The sequence below is a fragment of the Oncorhynchus gorbuscha genome, unplaced genomic scaffold (genome assembly GCF_021184085.1).
Source record: "Oncorhynchus gorbuscha isolate QuinsamMale2020 ecotype Even-year unplaced genomic scaffold, OgorEven_v1.0 Un_scaffold_3419, whole genome shotgun sequence".
In the NCBI taxonomy this organism is placed as follows: domain Eukaryota; kingdom Metazoa; phylum Chordata; class Actinopteri; order Salmoniformes; family Salmonidae; genus Oncorhynchus; species Oncorhynchus gorbuscha.
In genome coordinates, this window is record NW_025747659.1 from 17,501 (window position 1) to 35,000 (window position 17,500).

At 40.6% G+C, this 17,500-nt stretch overlaps 1 pseudogene; it reads left to right on the forward strand.

The window, feature by feature from the left end:
- LOC124027645 overlaps nucleotides 1–17,500 on the forward strand; it is a 46,006-nt pseudogene that overhangs the window by 14,082 nt on the left and 14,424 nt on the right.

The window sequence follows — 17,500 nt, forward strand, 5'->3', positions numbered from 1 at the left end:
GTGTCTCTGTCTGTCTGTCTCTCTCTCAACATGTCCTCTGTGTCTCTGTCTGTCTGTCTGTCTGTCTGTCTCTCTCTCTCTCTCTCTCTCTCTCTCTCTACTCTACTCTCTCGCTCTCTCTTCTCCCTTTCTCTCTCTCGCTCTCTCTCTCCTCTTCCTTTCTCTGTCTCTCTCTCTCTCTCTCTCTCTGACTCTGTCTCTCTCTCCTCTCTTCCTTTCTCCTCTCTCTTCCTTCTCTCTCCTCCCTCCCTATATTCCTCTCCAGTTCTTTGCGTCCATGATCTCAACATTCACCCTGAATTTCTTCCTGTCTATCTACAATAATAAACCTGGAGATCTCTCCAGCCCTGGTCTTATCAACTTCGGACGCTTCGAGAGTGACGTGAGTGTCTGTCTGTTATTGTGTCTAGTCCTAAACCCTGTGTTGTCTCCTGTCTGTTATTGTGTCTAGTTCTAAACCCTGTGTTGTCTCCCTGTCTGTTATTGTGTCTAGTCCTAAACCCTGTGTTGTCTCCCTGTCTGTTATTGTGTCTAGTCCTAAACCCTGTGTTGTCTCCCTGTCTGTTATTGTGTCTAGTCCTAAACCCTGTGTTGTCTCCCTGTCTGTTATTGTGTCTAGTTCTAAACCCTGTGTTGTCTCTCTGTCTGTTATTGTGTCTAGTCCTAAACCCTGTGTTGTCTCCCTGTCTGTTATTGTGTCTAGTCCTAAACCCTGTGTTATCTCTCTGTCTACAGAGTGTCTAGTCCTAAACCCTGTGTTATCTCTCTGTCTACAGAGTGTGGCCTACAACCTCTATGAGATTCCCTTGTTCATTGTAATGGGAGCTGCAGGTAAGAGCCCACTGCTTGTCTAGTTGTTTCACAGGACCCGCGTTGGTCCTCCTCTACAGTAGAGTTGGTCTGACCTTCACACAAATGAAAAAGGCAGAGGCTTGTTACTCATATAGGTGGTTGTCATAGCTACCTTACTCATATAGGTGGTTGTCATAGCTACCTGAGTTACTCATGTATGTGGTTGTCAAGGTAACCTGAGTTACTCATGTATGTAGTTGTCATAGCTACCTGAGTTACTCATATATGTGGTTGTCTTAGCTACCTGAGTTACTCATGTATGTGGTTGTCTTAGCTACCTGAGTTACTCATATATGTGGTTGTCTTAGCTACCTGTGTTACTCATATATGTGGTTGTCTTAACTACCTGAGTTGAATGCACTTGACTGTGAGGCCCAGTTCCAAATGCACTTGACTGTGAGGCCCAGTTCCCTAGACCCTACACCCCTATGCACTAGTGGAGGCCCAGTTCCACATGGACCCCTAGACCCTACACCCCTATGCACTAGTGGAGGCCCAGTTCCACATGGACCCCTAGACCCTACACCCCTATACACTAGTGGAGGCCCAGTTCCACATGGACCCCTAGACCCTACACCCCTATGCACTAGTGGAGGCCCAGTTCCACATGGACCCCTAGACCCTACACCCTATGCACTAGTGGAGGCCCAGTTCCACATGGACCCCTAGACCCTACACCCCTATACACTAGTGGAGGCCCAGTTCCACATGGACCCCTAGACCCTACACCCCTATGCACTAGTGGAGGCCCAGTTCCACATGGACCCCTAGACCCTACACCCCTATGCACTAGTGGAGGCCCAGTTCCACATGGACCCCTAGACCCTACACCCCTATGCACTAGTGGAGGCCCAGTTCCACATGGACCCTAGACCCTACACCCCTATGCACTAGTGGAGGCCCAGTTCCACATGGACCCCTAGACCCTACACCCCTATGCACTAGTGGGGGCCCAGTTCCACATGGACCCCTAGACCCTACACCCCTATGCACTAGTGGGGGCCCAGTTCCACATGGACCCCTAGACCCTTATGACTCCATCTTGCCTTCTGATAGGCTAGGTGAATTGTTTAACCATATTGCTTCTACCAATCAAATCCTCTCAGATCTCCACCAAGTGCACAGGGCTTAGGGGGTCCATTTGGGATTGGGCCTACGCCTCTATGGATAAGAGTGTCTGCTAAATGACGTACATGTTAATGTTGATTGATATCTTTCTATATGTCCATCTGAAACAGGTGGATTGCTGGGAGCCCTGTTCAATATCCTCAACTACTGGCTGACTATATTCAGGATCAGGTAACTGTTCAATATCCTCAACTACTGGTTGACTATATTCAGGATCAGGATCAATATCCTCAACTACTGGCTGACTATATTCAGGATCAGGATCAATATCCTCAACTACTGGCTGACTATATTCAGGATCAGGATCAATATCCTCAACTACTGGCTGACTATATTCAGGATCAATATCCTCAACTACTGGCTGACTATATTCAGGATCAATATCCTCAACTACTGGCTGACTATATTCAGGATCAATATCCTCAACTACTGGCTGACTATATTCAGGATCAGGATCAATATCCTCAACTACTGGCTGACTATATTCAGGATCAGGATCAATATCCTCAACTACTGGCTGACTATATTCAGGATCAATATCCTCAACTACTGGCTGACTATATTCAGGATCAATATCCTCAACTACTGGCTGACTATATTCAGGATCAATATCCTCAACTACTGGCTGACTATATTCAGGATCAGGATCAATATCCTCAACTACTGGCTGACTATATTCAGGATCAATATCCTCAACTACTGGCTGACTATATTCAGGATCAGGTTCAATATCCTCAACTACTGGCTGACTATATTCAGGATCAATATCCTCAACTACTGGCTGACTATATTCAGGATCAGGATCAATATCCTCAACTACTGGCTGACTATATTCAGGATCGGGGATCAATATCCTCAACTACTGGCTGACTATATTCAGGATCAATATCCTCAACTACTGGCTGACTATATTCAGGATCAGGTTCAATATCCTCAACTACTGGTTGACTATATTCAGGATCAGGATCAATATCCTCAACTACTGGCTGACTATATTCAGGATCAATATCCTCAACTACTGGCTGACTATATTCAGGATCAATATCCTCAACTACTGGCTGACTATATTCAGGATCAGGATCAATATCCTCAACTACTGGCTGACTATATTCAGGATTCAGGATCAATATCCTCAACTACTGGCTGACTATATTCAGGATCAATATCCTCAACTACTGGCTGACTATATTCAGGATCAGGATCAATATCCTCAACTACTGGCTGACTATATTCAGGATCAGGATCAATATCCTCAACTACTGGTTGACTATATTCAGGATCAATATCCTCAACTACTGGCTGACTATATTCAGGATCAGGATCAATATCCTCAACTACTGGCTGACTATATTCAGGATCAGGATCAATATCCTCAACTACTATTTTGACTATATTCAGGATCAGGATCAATATCCTCAACTACTGGCTGACTATATTCAGGGGATCAATATCCTCAACTACTGGCTGACTATATTCAGGATCAATATCCTCAACTACTGGCTGACTATATTCAGGATCAGGATCAATATCCTCAACTACTGGCTGACTATATTCAGGATCAATATCCTCAACTACTGGCTGACTATATTCAGGATCAGGATCAATATCCTCAACTACTGGCTGACTATATTCAGGATCCTCAACTACTGGCTGACTATATTCAGGATCAATCAACTACTGGCTGACTATATTCAGGATCAGGATCAATATCCTCAACTACTGGCTGACTATATTCAGGATCAGGTAACTGTTCAATATCCTCAACTACTGGCTGACTATATTCAGGATCAGGATCAATATCCTCAACTACTGGCTGACTATATTCAGGATCAATATCCTCAACTACTGGCTGACTATATTCAGGATCAATATCCTCAACTACTGGCTGACTATATTCAGGATCAATATCCTCAACTACTGGTTGACTATATTCAGGATCAATATCCTCAACTACTGGCTGACTATATTCAGGATCAATATCCTCAACTACTGGCTGACTATATTCAGGATCAGGATCAATATCCTCAACTACTGGCTGACTATATTCAGGATCAGGATCAATATCCTCAACTACTGGCTGACTATATTCAGGATCAGGATCAATATCCTCAACTACTGGCTGACTATATTCAGGATCAATATCCTCAACTACTGGCTGACTATATTCAGGATCAGGTTCAATATCCTCAACTACTGGCTGACTATATTCAGGATCAATATCCTCAACTACTGGCTGACTATATTCAGGATCAGGATCAATATCCTCAACTACTGGCTGACTATATTCAGGATCCTCAACAGGATCAATATCCTCAACTACTGGCTGACTATATTCAGGATCAGGATCAATATCCTCAACTACTGGCTGACTATATTCAGGATCAATATCCTCAACTACTGGCTGACTATATTCAGGATCAGGATCAATATCTCAACTACTGGCTGACTATATTCAGGATCAGGATCAATATCCTCAACTACTGGCTGACTATATTCAGGATCAGGATCAATATCCTCAACTACTGGCTGACTATATTCAGGATCCTCAACACTGGGACTATATTCAGGATCAATATCCTCAACTACTGGCTGACTATATTCAGGATCAGGATCAATATCCTCAACTACTGGCTGACTATATTCAGGATCAATATCCTCAACTACTGGCTGACTATATTCAGGATCAATATCCTCAACTACTGGCTGACTATATTCAGGATCAATATCCTCAACTACTGGCTGACTATATTCAGGATCAGGATCAATATCCTCAACTACTGGCTGACTATATTCAGGATCAATATCTCAACTACTGGCTGACTATATTCAGGATCAATATCCTCAACTACTGGCTGACTATATTCAGGAGGATCAATATCCTCAACTACTGGCTGACTATATTCAGGATCAATATCCTCAACTACTGGCTGACTATACTATATTCAGCTGACTATATCAGGATCAATATCCTCAACTACTGGCTGACTATATTCAGGATCAGGATCAATATCCTCAACTACTGGCTGACTATATTCAGGATCAGGATCAATATCCTCAACTACTGGCTGACTATATTCAGGATCAATATCCTCAACTACTGGCTGACTATATTCAGGATCAGGATCAATATCCTCAACTACTGGCTGACTATATTCAGGATCAATATCCTCAACTACTGGCTGACAATATATTCAGGATCAGGATCAATATCCTCAACTACTGGCTGACTATATTTCAGGATCAATATCCTCAACTACTGGCTGACTATATTCAGGATCAATAGGATTCAGGATCAATATCCTCAACTACTGGCTGACTATATTCAGGATCAGGATCAATATCCTCAACTACTGGCTGACTATATTCAGAATCAGGATCAATATCCTCAACTACTGGCTGACTATATTCAGGATCAATATCCTCAACTACTGACTGGCTGACAATATCCTCAACAGCTGACTATATTCAGGATCAATATCCTCAACTACTGGCTGACTATATTCAGGATCAGGATCAATATCCTCAACTACTGGCTGACTATATTCAGGATCAGGATCAATATCCTCAACTACTGGCTGACTATATTCAGGATCAGGATCAATATCCTCAACTACTGGCTGACTATATTCAGGATCAGGATCAATATCCTCACTACTGGCTGACTATATTCAGGATCAATATCCTCAACTACTGGCTGACTATATTTCAGGATCAATATCCTCAACTACTGGCTGACTCAATATCCTCAACTAGGACTATATCAGGATCAATATCCTCAACTACTGGCTGACTATATTCAGGATCAATATCCTCAACTACTGGCTGACTATATTCAGGATCAGGATCCAATCCTCAACTACTGGCTGACTATATTTCAGGATCAATATCCTCAACTACTGGCTGACTATATTCAGGATCAGGATCAATATCCTACTGGCTGACTATATTGACTATCAACTTCTATATCAGGATCAATATCCTCAACTACTGGCTGACTATATTCAGGATCAATATCCTCAACTACTGGCTGACTATATTCAGGATCAATATCAGGATCACTATATTCAGGATCAATATCCTCAACTACTGGCTGACTATATTCAGGATCAGGATCAATATCCTCAACTACTGGCTCAGGACTATATTCAACTACTGGTTGACTATATTCAGGATCAATATCCTCAACTACTGGCTGACTATATTCAGGATCAGGGTTCAATATCCTCAACTACTGGCTGACTATATTCAGGATCAATATCCTCAACTACTGGCTGACTATATTCAGGATCAATATCCTCAACTACTGGCTGACTATATTCAGGATCAGGATCAATATCCTCAACTACTGGCTGACTATATTTCAGGATCAATATCCTCAACTACTGGCTGACTATATTCAGGATCAGGATCAATATCCTCAACTACTGGCTGACTATATTCAGGATCAATATCCTCAATATCCTCAACTACTGGCTGACTATATTCAGGTTCAATATCCTCAACTACTGGCTGACTATATTCAGAATCAGGATCAATATCCTCAACTACTGGTTGACTATATTCAGGATCAATATCCTCAACTACTGGCTGACTATATTCAGGATCAGGATCAATATCCTCAACTACTGGCTGACTATATCAATACTGGCTGACTATATTCAGGATCAATATCCTCAACTACTGGCTGACTATATTCAGGATCAATATCCTCAACTACTGGCTGACTATATTCAGGATCAATATCCTCAACTACTGGCTGACTATATTCAGGATCAGGATCAATATCCTCAACTACTGGCTGACTATATTCAGGATCAGGATCAATATCCTCAACTACTGGCTGACTATATTCAGGATCAATATCCTCAACTACTGGCTGACTATATTCAGGATCAATATCCTCAACTACTGGCTGACTATATTCAGGATCAGGATCAATATCCTCAACTACTGGCTGACTATATTCAGGATCAGGATCAATATCCTCAACTACTGGCTGACTATATTCAGGATCAATATCCTCAACTACTGGCTGACTATATTCAGGATCAATATCCTCAACTACTGGCTGACTATATTCAGGATCAGGATCAATATCCTCAACTACTGGCTGACTATATTCAGGATCAATATCCTCAACTACTGGCTGACTATATTCAGGATCAATATCCTCAACTACTGGCTGACTATATTCAGGATCAGGATCAATATCCTCAACTACTGGCTGACTATATTCAGGACTATACTACTGGCTGACTATATTCAGGATCAATATCCTCAACTACTGGCTGACTATATTCAGGATCAGGATCAATATCCTCAACTACTGGCTGACTATATTCAGGATCAGGATCAATATCCTCAACTACTGGCTGACTATATTCAGGATCAATATCCTCAACTATGACTATATTCAGGATCAACTACTATTGACTATATTCAGGATCAATATCCTCAACTACTGGCTGACTATATTCAGGATCAGGATCAATATCCTCAACTACTGGCTGACTATATCAGGATCAGGATCAATATCCTCAACTACTGGCTGACTATATTCAGGATCAATATCCTCAACTACTGGCTGACTATATTCAGGATCAATATCCTCAACTACTGGCTGACTATATTCAGGATCAGGATCAATATCCTCAACTACTGGCTGACTATATTCAGGATCAGGATCAATATCCTCAACTACTGGCTGACTATATTCAGGATCAATATCCTCAACTACTGGCTGACTATATTCAGGATCAGGATCAATATCCTCAACTACTGGCTGACTATATCTCAACTACTGGCTGACTATATTCAGGATCAATATCCTCAACTACTGGCTGACTATATTCAGGATCAGGATCAATATCCTCAACTACTGGCTGACTATATTCAGGATCAATATCCTCAACTACTGGCTGACTATATTCAGGATCAGGATCAATATCCTCAACTACTGGCTGACTATATTCAGGATCAATATCCTCAACTACTGGCTGACTATATTCAGGAGGATCAATATCCTCAACTACTGGCTGACTATATTCAGGATCAGGATCAATATCCTCAACTACTGGCTGACTATATTCAGGATCAATATCCTCAACTACTGGCTGACTATATTCAGGATCAGGATCAATATCCTCAATATGACCTCATACTACTGGCTGACTATATTCAGGATCAATATCCTCAACTACTGGCTGACTATATTCAGGATCAATATCCTCAACTACTGGCTGACTATATTCAGGATCAGGATCAATATCCTCAACTACTGGCTGACTATATTCAGGATCAATATCCTCAACTACTGGCTGACTATATTCAGGATCAATATCCTCAACTACTGGCTGACTATATTCAGGATCAATATCCTCAACTACTGGCTGACTATATTCAGGATCAATATCCTCAACTACTGGCTGACTATATTCAGGATCAGGATCAATATCCTCAACTACTGGCTGACTATATTCAGGATCAGGATCAATATCCTCAACTACTGGCTGACTATATTCAGGATCAATATCCTCAACTACTGGCTGACTATATTCAGGATCAATATCCTCAACTACTGGCTGACTATATTTCAGGATCAATATCCTCAACTACTGGCTGACTATATTCAGGATCAATATCCTCAACTACTGGCTGACTATATTCAGGATCAATATCCTCAACTACTGGCTGACTATATTCAGGATCAGGATCAATATCCTCAACTACTGGCTGACTATATTCAGGATCAATATCCTCAACTACTGGCTGACTATATTCAGGATCAATAGGTCAACTGGTTGACAATATCCTCAACTACTGGCTGACTATATTCAGGATCAATATCCTCAACTACTGGCTGACTATATTCAGGATCAATATCCTCAACTACTGTTGACTATATTGATCAATATTCAACTACTGGCTGGATCAGGATCAATATCCTCAACTACTGGCTGACTATATTCAGGATCAGGATCAATATCCTCAACTACTGGCTGACTATATTCAGGATCAATATCCTCAACTACTGGCTGACTATATTCAGGATCAATATCCTCAACTACTGGCTGACTATATTCAGGATCAGGATCAATATCCTCAACTACTGGCTGACTATATTCAGGATCAGGATCAATATCCTCAACTACTGGTTGACTATATTCAGGATCAATATCCTCAACTACTGGCTGACTATATTCAGGATCAATATCCTCAACTACTGGCTGACTATATTCAGGATCAATATCCTCAACTACTGGTTGACTATATTCAGGATCAGGATCAATATCCTCAACTACTGGCTGACTATATTCAGGATCAATATCCTCAAGCTGACTATATTCAGGATCAATATCCTCAACTACTGGCTGACTATATTCAGGATCAATATCCTCAACTACTGGCTGACTATATTCAGGATCAATATCCTCAACTACTGACTGACTATATTCAGGATCAGGATCAATATCCTCAACTACTGGCTGACTATATTCAGGACTCAATATCCTCAACTACTGGTTGACTATATTCAGGATCAATATCCTCAACTACTGGCTGACTATATTCAGGATCAATATCCTCAACTACTGGCTGACTATATTCAGGACTGGCTGACAGGATCAATATCCTCAACTACTGGCTGACTATATTCAGGATCAGGATCAATATCCTCAACTACTGGCTGACTATATTCAGGATCAATATCCTCAACTACTGGCTGACTATATTCAGGATCAATATCCTCAACTACTGGCTGACTATATTCAGGATCAGGATCAATATCCTCAACTACTGGCTGACTATATTCAGGATCAATATCCTCAACTACTGGCTGACTATATTCAGGATCAGGTAACTGTTCAATATCCTCAACTACTGGCTGACTATATTCAGGATCAATATCCTCAACTACTGGCTGACTATATTCAGGATCAATATCCTCAACTACTGGCTGACTATATTCAGGATCAGGATCAATATCCTCAACTACTGGCTGACTATATTCAGGATCAATATCCTCAACTACTGGCTGACTATATTCCAGGATCAGGATCAATATCCTCAACTACTGGCTGACTATATTCAGGATCAATATCCTCAACTACTGGCTGACTATATTCAGGATCAATATCCTCAACTACTGGCTGACTATATTCAGGATCAATATCCTCAACTACTGGCTGACTATATTCAGGATCCAGGATCAATATCCTCAACTACTGGCTGACTATATTTCAGGATCAATATCCTCAACTACTGGCTGACTATATTCAGGATCAGGATCAATATCCTCAACTACTGGCTGACTATATTCAGGATCAATATCCTCACTACTGGCTGACTATATTCAGGCAATATCCTCAACTACTGGCTGACTATATTCAGGATCAATATCCTCAACTACTGGCTGACTATATTCAGGATCAATATCCTCAACTACTGGCTGACTATATTCAGGATCAGGATCAATATCCTCAACTACTGGCTGACTATATTCAGGATCAATATCCTCAACTACTGGCCTTTATATTCAGGACAATACTGGCTGACTATATTCAGGATCAATATCCTCAACTACTGGCTGACTATATTCAGGATCAGGATCAATATCCTCAACTACTGGCTGACTATATTCAGGATCAATATCCTCAACTACTGGCTGACTATATTCAGGATCAGGACTGTTCAATATCCTCAACTACTGGCTGACTATATTCAGGATCAATATCCTCAACTACTGGCTGACTATATTCAGGATCAATATCCTCAACTACTGGCTGACTATATTCAGGATCAGGATCAATATCCTCAACTACTGGTTGACTATATTCAGGATCAATATCCTCAACTACTGGCTGACTATATTCAGGATCAATATCCTCAACTACTGGCTGACTATATTCAGAATCAATATCCTCAACTACTGGCTGATATTTCAGGATCAATATCCTCAACTACTGGCTGACTATATTCAGGATCAATATCCTCAACTACTGGCTGACTATATTTCAGGATCAATATCCTCAACTACTGGCTGACTATATTCAGGATCAATATCCTCAACTACTGGCTGACTATACTCAATATTCACTGGCTGACTATATTCAGGATCAATATCCTCAACTACTGGCTGACTATATTCAGGATCAGGTAACTGTTCAATATCCTCAACTACTGCTGACTATATTCAGGACAATATCCTCAACTACTGGCTGACTATATTCAGGATCAATATCCTCAACTACTGGCTGACTATATTCAGGATCAATATCCTCAACTACTGGCTGACTATATTCAGGATCAATATCCTCAACTACTGGCTGACTATATTCAGGATCAATATCCTCAACTACTGGCTGACTATATTCAGGATCAGGATCAATATCCTCAACTACTGGCTGACTATATTCAGGATCAATATCCTCAACTACTGGCTGACTATATTCAGGATCAGGATCAATATCCTCAACTACTGGCTGACTATATTCAGGATCAGGATCAATATCCTCAACTACTGGCTGACTATATTCAGAATCAGGATCAATATCCTCAACTACTGGCTGACTATATTCAGGATCAATATATCCTCAACTACTGGCTGACTATATTCAGGATCAGGATCAATATCCTCAACTACTGGCTGACTATATTCAGGATCAATATCCTCAACTACTGGCTGACTATATTTCAGGATCAATATCCTCAACTACTGGCTGACTATATTCAGGATCAGGATCAATATCCTCAACTACTGGCTGACTATATTCAGGATCAGGATCACTGGCTGACTATCCTCAACTACTGGCTGACTATATTCAGGATCAATATCTCAACTACTGGCTGACTATATTCAGGATCAATATCCTCAACTACTGGCTGACTATATTCAGGATCAATATCCTCAACTACTGGCTGACTATATTCAGGATCAATATCCTCAACTACTGGCTGACTATATTCAGGATCAGGACTATATTCAGGATCAATCCTCAACTACTGGCTGACTATATTCAGGATCAGGATCAATATCCTCAACTACTGGCTGACTATATTCAGGATCAATATCCTCAACTACTGGCTGACTATATTCAGGATCAGGATCAATATCCTCAACTACTGGCTGACTATATTCAGGATCAATATCCTCAACTACTGGCTGACTATATTCAGGATCAGGATCAATATCCTCAACTACTGGCTGACTATATTCAGGATCAATATCCTCAACTACTGGCTGACTATATTCAGGATCAATATCCTCAACTACTGGCTGACTATATTCAGGATCAGGATCAATATCCTCAACTACTGGCTGACTATATTCAGGATCAATATCCTCAACTACTGGCTGACTATATTCAGGATCAGGATCAATATCCTCAACTACTGGCTGACTATATTCAGGATCAGGATCAATATCCTCAACTACTGGCTGACTATATTCAGGATCAGGATCAATATCCTCAACTACTGGCTGACTATATTCAGGATCAATATCCTCAACTACTGGCTGACTCAGGATCAATATCCTACTACTGGCTGACTATATTCCAGGATCAATATCCTCAACTACTGGCTGACTATATTCAGGATCAATATCCTCAACTACTGGCTGACTATATTCAGGATCAATATCCTCAACTACTGGCTGACTATATTTCAGGATCAATATCCTCAACTACTGGCTGACTATATTCAGGATCAATATCCTCAACTACTGGCTGACTATATTCAGGATCAATATCCTCAACTACTGGCTGACTATATTCAGGATCAATATCCTCAACTACTGGCTGACTATATTCAGGATCAATATCCTCAACTACTGGCTGACTATATAGGATCAGGATCAATATCCTCAACTACTGGCTGACTATATTCAGGATCAATATCCTCAACTACTGGCTGACTATATTCAGGATCAGCTAACTATCAATATCCTCAACTACTGGCTGACTATATTCAGGATCAGTAACTGTTCAATATCCTCAACTACTGGCTGACTATATTCAGGATCAATATCCTCAACTACTGGCTGACTATATTCAGGATCAATATCCTCAACTACTGGCTGACTATATTCAGGATCAGGATCAATATCCTCAACTACTGGCTGACTATATCAGGATCAGGATCAATATCCTCAACTACTGGCTGACTATATTCAGGATCAATATCCTCAACTACTGGCTGACTATATTCAGGATCAGGATCAATATCCTCAACTACTGGCTGACTATATTTCAGGATCAATATCCTCAACTACTGGCTGACTATATTCAGGATCAATATCCTCAACTACTGGCTGACTATATTCAGGATCAATATCCTCAACTACTGGCTGACTATATTCAGGATCACTGGCTCAATATCCTCAACTACTGGCTGACTATATTCAGGATCAATATCCTCAACTACTGGCTGACTATATTCAGGATCAGGACTGTTCAATATCCTCAACTACTGGCTGACTATATTCAGGATCAATATCCTCAACTACTGGCTGACTATATTCAGGATCAATATCCTCAACTACTGGCTGACTATATTTCAGGCTGACTATTCAGGATCAATATCCTCAACTACTGGCTGACTATATTCAGGATCAGGATCAATATCCTCAACTACTGGTTGACTATATTCAGGATCAATATCCTCAACTACTGGCTGACTATATTCAGGATCAATATCCTCAACTACTGGCTGACTATATTCAGGATCAGGATCAATATCCTCAACTACTGGCTGACTATATTCAGGAGGATCAATATCCTCAACTACTGGCTGACTATATTCAGGATCAATCAATATCCTCAACTACTGGCTGACTATATTCAGGATCAATATCCTCAACTACTGGCTGACTATATTCAGGATCAGGATCCTCAATATCCTCAACTACTGGCTGACTATATTCAGGATCAATATCCTCAACTACTGGCTGACTATATTCAGGATCAATATCCTCAACTACTGGCTGACTATATTCAGGATCAATATCCTCAACTACTGGCTGACTATATTCAGGATCAATATCCTCAACTACTGGTTGACTATATTCAGGATCAATATCCTCAACTACTGGCTGACTATATTCAGGATCAATATCCTCAACTACTGGCTGACTATATTCAGGATCAGGATCAATATCCTCAACTACTGGCTGACTATATTCAGGATCAGGATCAATATCCTCAACTACTGGCTGACTATATTCAGGAGGATCAATATCCTCAACTACTGGCTGACTATATTCAGGATCAGGTAACTGTTCAATATCCTCAACTACTGGCTGACTATATTCAGGATCAGGATCAATATCCTCAACTACTGGCTGACTATATTCAGGATCAGGTTCAATATCCTCAACTACTGGCTGACTATATTCAGGATCAGGATCAATATCCTCAACTACTGGATCAATATCCTCAACTGACTATATTCAGGATCAATATCCTCAACTACTGGCTGACTATATTCAGGATCAGGATCAATATCCTCAACTACTGGCTGACTATATTCAGGATCAATATCCTCAACTACTGGCTGACTATATTCAGATCAGGATCAATATCCTCAACTACTGGCTGACTATATTCAGGATCAGGATCAATATCCTCAACTACTGGCTGACTATATTCAGGATCAATATCCTCAACTACTGGCTGACTATATTCAGGATCAATATCCTCAACTACTGGCTGACTATATTCAGGATCAATATCCTCAACTACTGGCTGACTATATTCCAGGATCAGGATCAATATCCTCAACTACTGGCTGACTATATTCAGGATCAGGATCAATATCCTCAACTACTGGCTGACTATATTCAGGATCAATATCCTCAACTACTGGCTGACTATATTCAGGATCAGGATCAATATCCTCAACTACTGGCTGACTATATTCAGGATCAATATCCTCAACTACTGGCTGACTATATTCAGGATCAATATCCTCAACTACTGGCTGACTATATTCAGGATCAGGATCAATATCCTCAACTACTGGTTGACTATATTCAGGATCAATATCCTCAACTACTGGCTGACTATATTCAGGATCAATATCCTCAACTACTGGCTGACTATATTCAGGATCAGGATCAATATCCTCAACTACTGGCTGACTATATTTCAGGATCAATATCCTCAACTACTGGCTGACTATATTCAGGATCAGGATCAATATCCTCAACTACTGGCTGACTATATTCAGAATCAGGTTCAATATCCTCAACTACTGGCTGACTATATTCAGGATCAGGATCAATATCCTCAACTACTGGCTGACTATATTCAGGATCAGGATCAATATCCTCAACTACTGGCTGACTATATTCAGGATCAGGATCAATATCCTCAACTACTGGCTGACTATATTCAGGATCAATATCCTCAACTACTGGCTGACTATATTCAGGATCAGGATCAATATGACTATATTCAGGATCAATATCCTCAACTGGCTGACTATATTCAGGATCAATATCCTCAACTACTGGCTGACTATATTCAGAATCAATATCCTCAACTACTGGCTGACTATATTCAGGATCAGGATCAATATCCTCAACTACTGGCTGACTATATTCAGGATCAATATCCTCAACTACTGGCTGACTATATTCAGAATCAGGATCAATATCCTCAACTACTGGCTGACTATATTCAGGATCAATATCCTCAACTACTGGCTGACTATATTCCAGGATCAGGATCAATATCCTCAACTACTGGCTGACTATATTCAGGATCAATATCCTCAACTACTGGCTGACTATATTCAGGATCAATATCCTCAACTACTGGCTGACTATATTCAGGATCAATATCCTCAACTACTGGCTGACTATAGGATCAATATCCTCAACTACTGGCTGACTATATTCAGGATCAATATCCTCAACTACTGGCTGACTATATTCAGGATCAATATCCTCAACTACTGGCTGACTATATTCAGAATCAGGATCAATATCCTCAACTACTGGCTGACTATATTCAGGATCAGGATCAATATCCTCAACTACTGGCTGACTATATTCAGGATCAATATCCTCAACTACTGGCTGACTATATTCAGGATCAATATCCTCAACTACTGGCTGACTATATTCAGGATCAATATCCTCAACTACTGGCTGACTATATTCAGGATCAGGATCAATATCCTCAACTACTGGCTGACTATATTCAGGATCAATATCCTCAACTACTGGCTGACTATATTCAGGATCAGGATCAATATCCTCAACTACTGGCTGACTATATTCAGGATCAGGTAACTGTTCAATATCCTCAACTACTGGCTGACTATATTCAGGATCAATATCCTCAACTACTGGCTGACTATATTCAGGATCAGGATCAATATCCTCAACTACTGGCTGACTATATTCAGGATCAATATCCTCAACTACTGGCTGACTATATACTGGCTGACTATAGGATCAGGATCAATATCCTCAACTACTGGCTGACTATATTCAGGATCAATATCCTCAACTACTGGCTGACTATATTCAGGATCAATATCCTCAACTACTGGCTGACTATATTCAGGATCAATATCCTCAACTACTGGCTGACTATATTCAGGTCAGGATCAATATCAACTACTGGATCAATATCCTCAACTACTGGCTGACTATATTCAGGATCAGGATCAATATCCTCAACTACTGGCTGACTATATTCAGGATCAATATCCTCAACTACTGGCTGACTATATTCAGGATCAATATCCTCAACTACTGGCTGACTATATTCAGGATCAATATCCTCAACTACTGGCTGACTATATTCAGGATCAGGATCAATATCCTCAACTACTGGCTGACTATATTCAGGATCAATATCCTCAACTACTGGCTGACTATATTCAGGATCAATATCCTCAACTACTGGCTGACTATATTCAGGATCAGGATCAATATCCTCAACTACTGGCTGACTATATTCAGGATCAGGATCAATATCCTCAACTACTGGTTGACTATATTCAGGATCAGGATCAATATCCTCAACTACTGGCTGACTATATTCAGGATCAGGATCAATATCCTCAACTACTGGCTGACTATATTCAGGATCAGGTAACTGTTCAATATCCTCAACTACTGGCTGACTATATTCAGGATCAGGATCAATATCCTCAACTACTGGCTGACTATATTCAGGATCAGGATCAATATCCTCAACTACTGGTTGACTATATTCAGGATCAGGTTACTGGTTGGCTATATTCAGGATCAGGTTACTGGTTGGCTATATTCAGGATCAGGTTACTGGTTGGCTATATTCAGGATCAGGTTACTGGTTGGCTATATTCAGGATCAGGTTACTGGTTGGCTATATTCAGGATCAGGTTACTGGTTGGCTATATTCAGGATCAGGTTACTGGTTGGCTATATTCAGGATCAGGTTACTGTTTGACTATATTCAGGATCAGGTTACTGGTTGGCTATATTCAGGATCAGGTTACTGGTTGGCTATATTCAGGATCAGGTTAC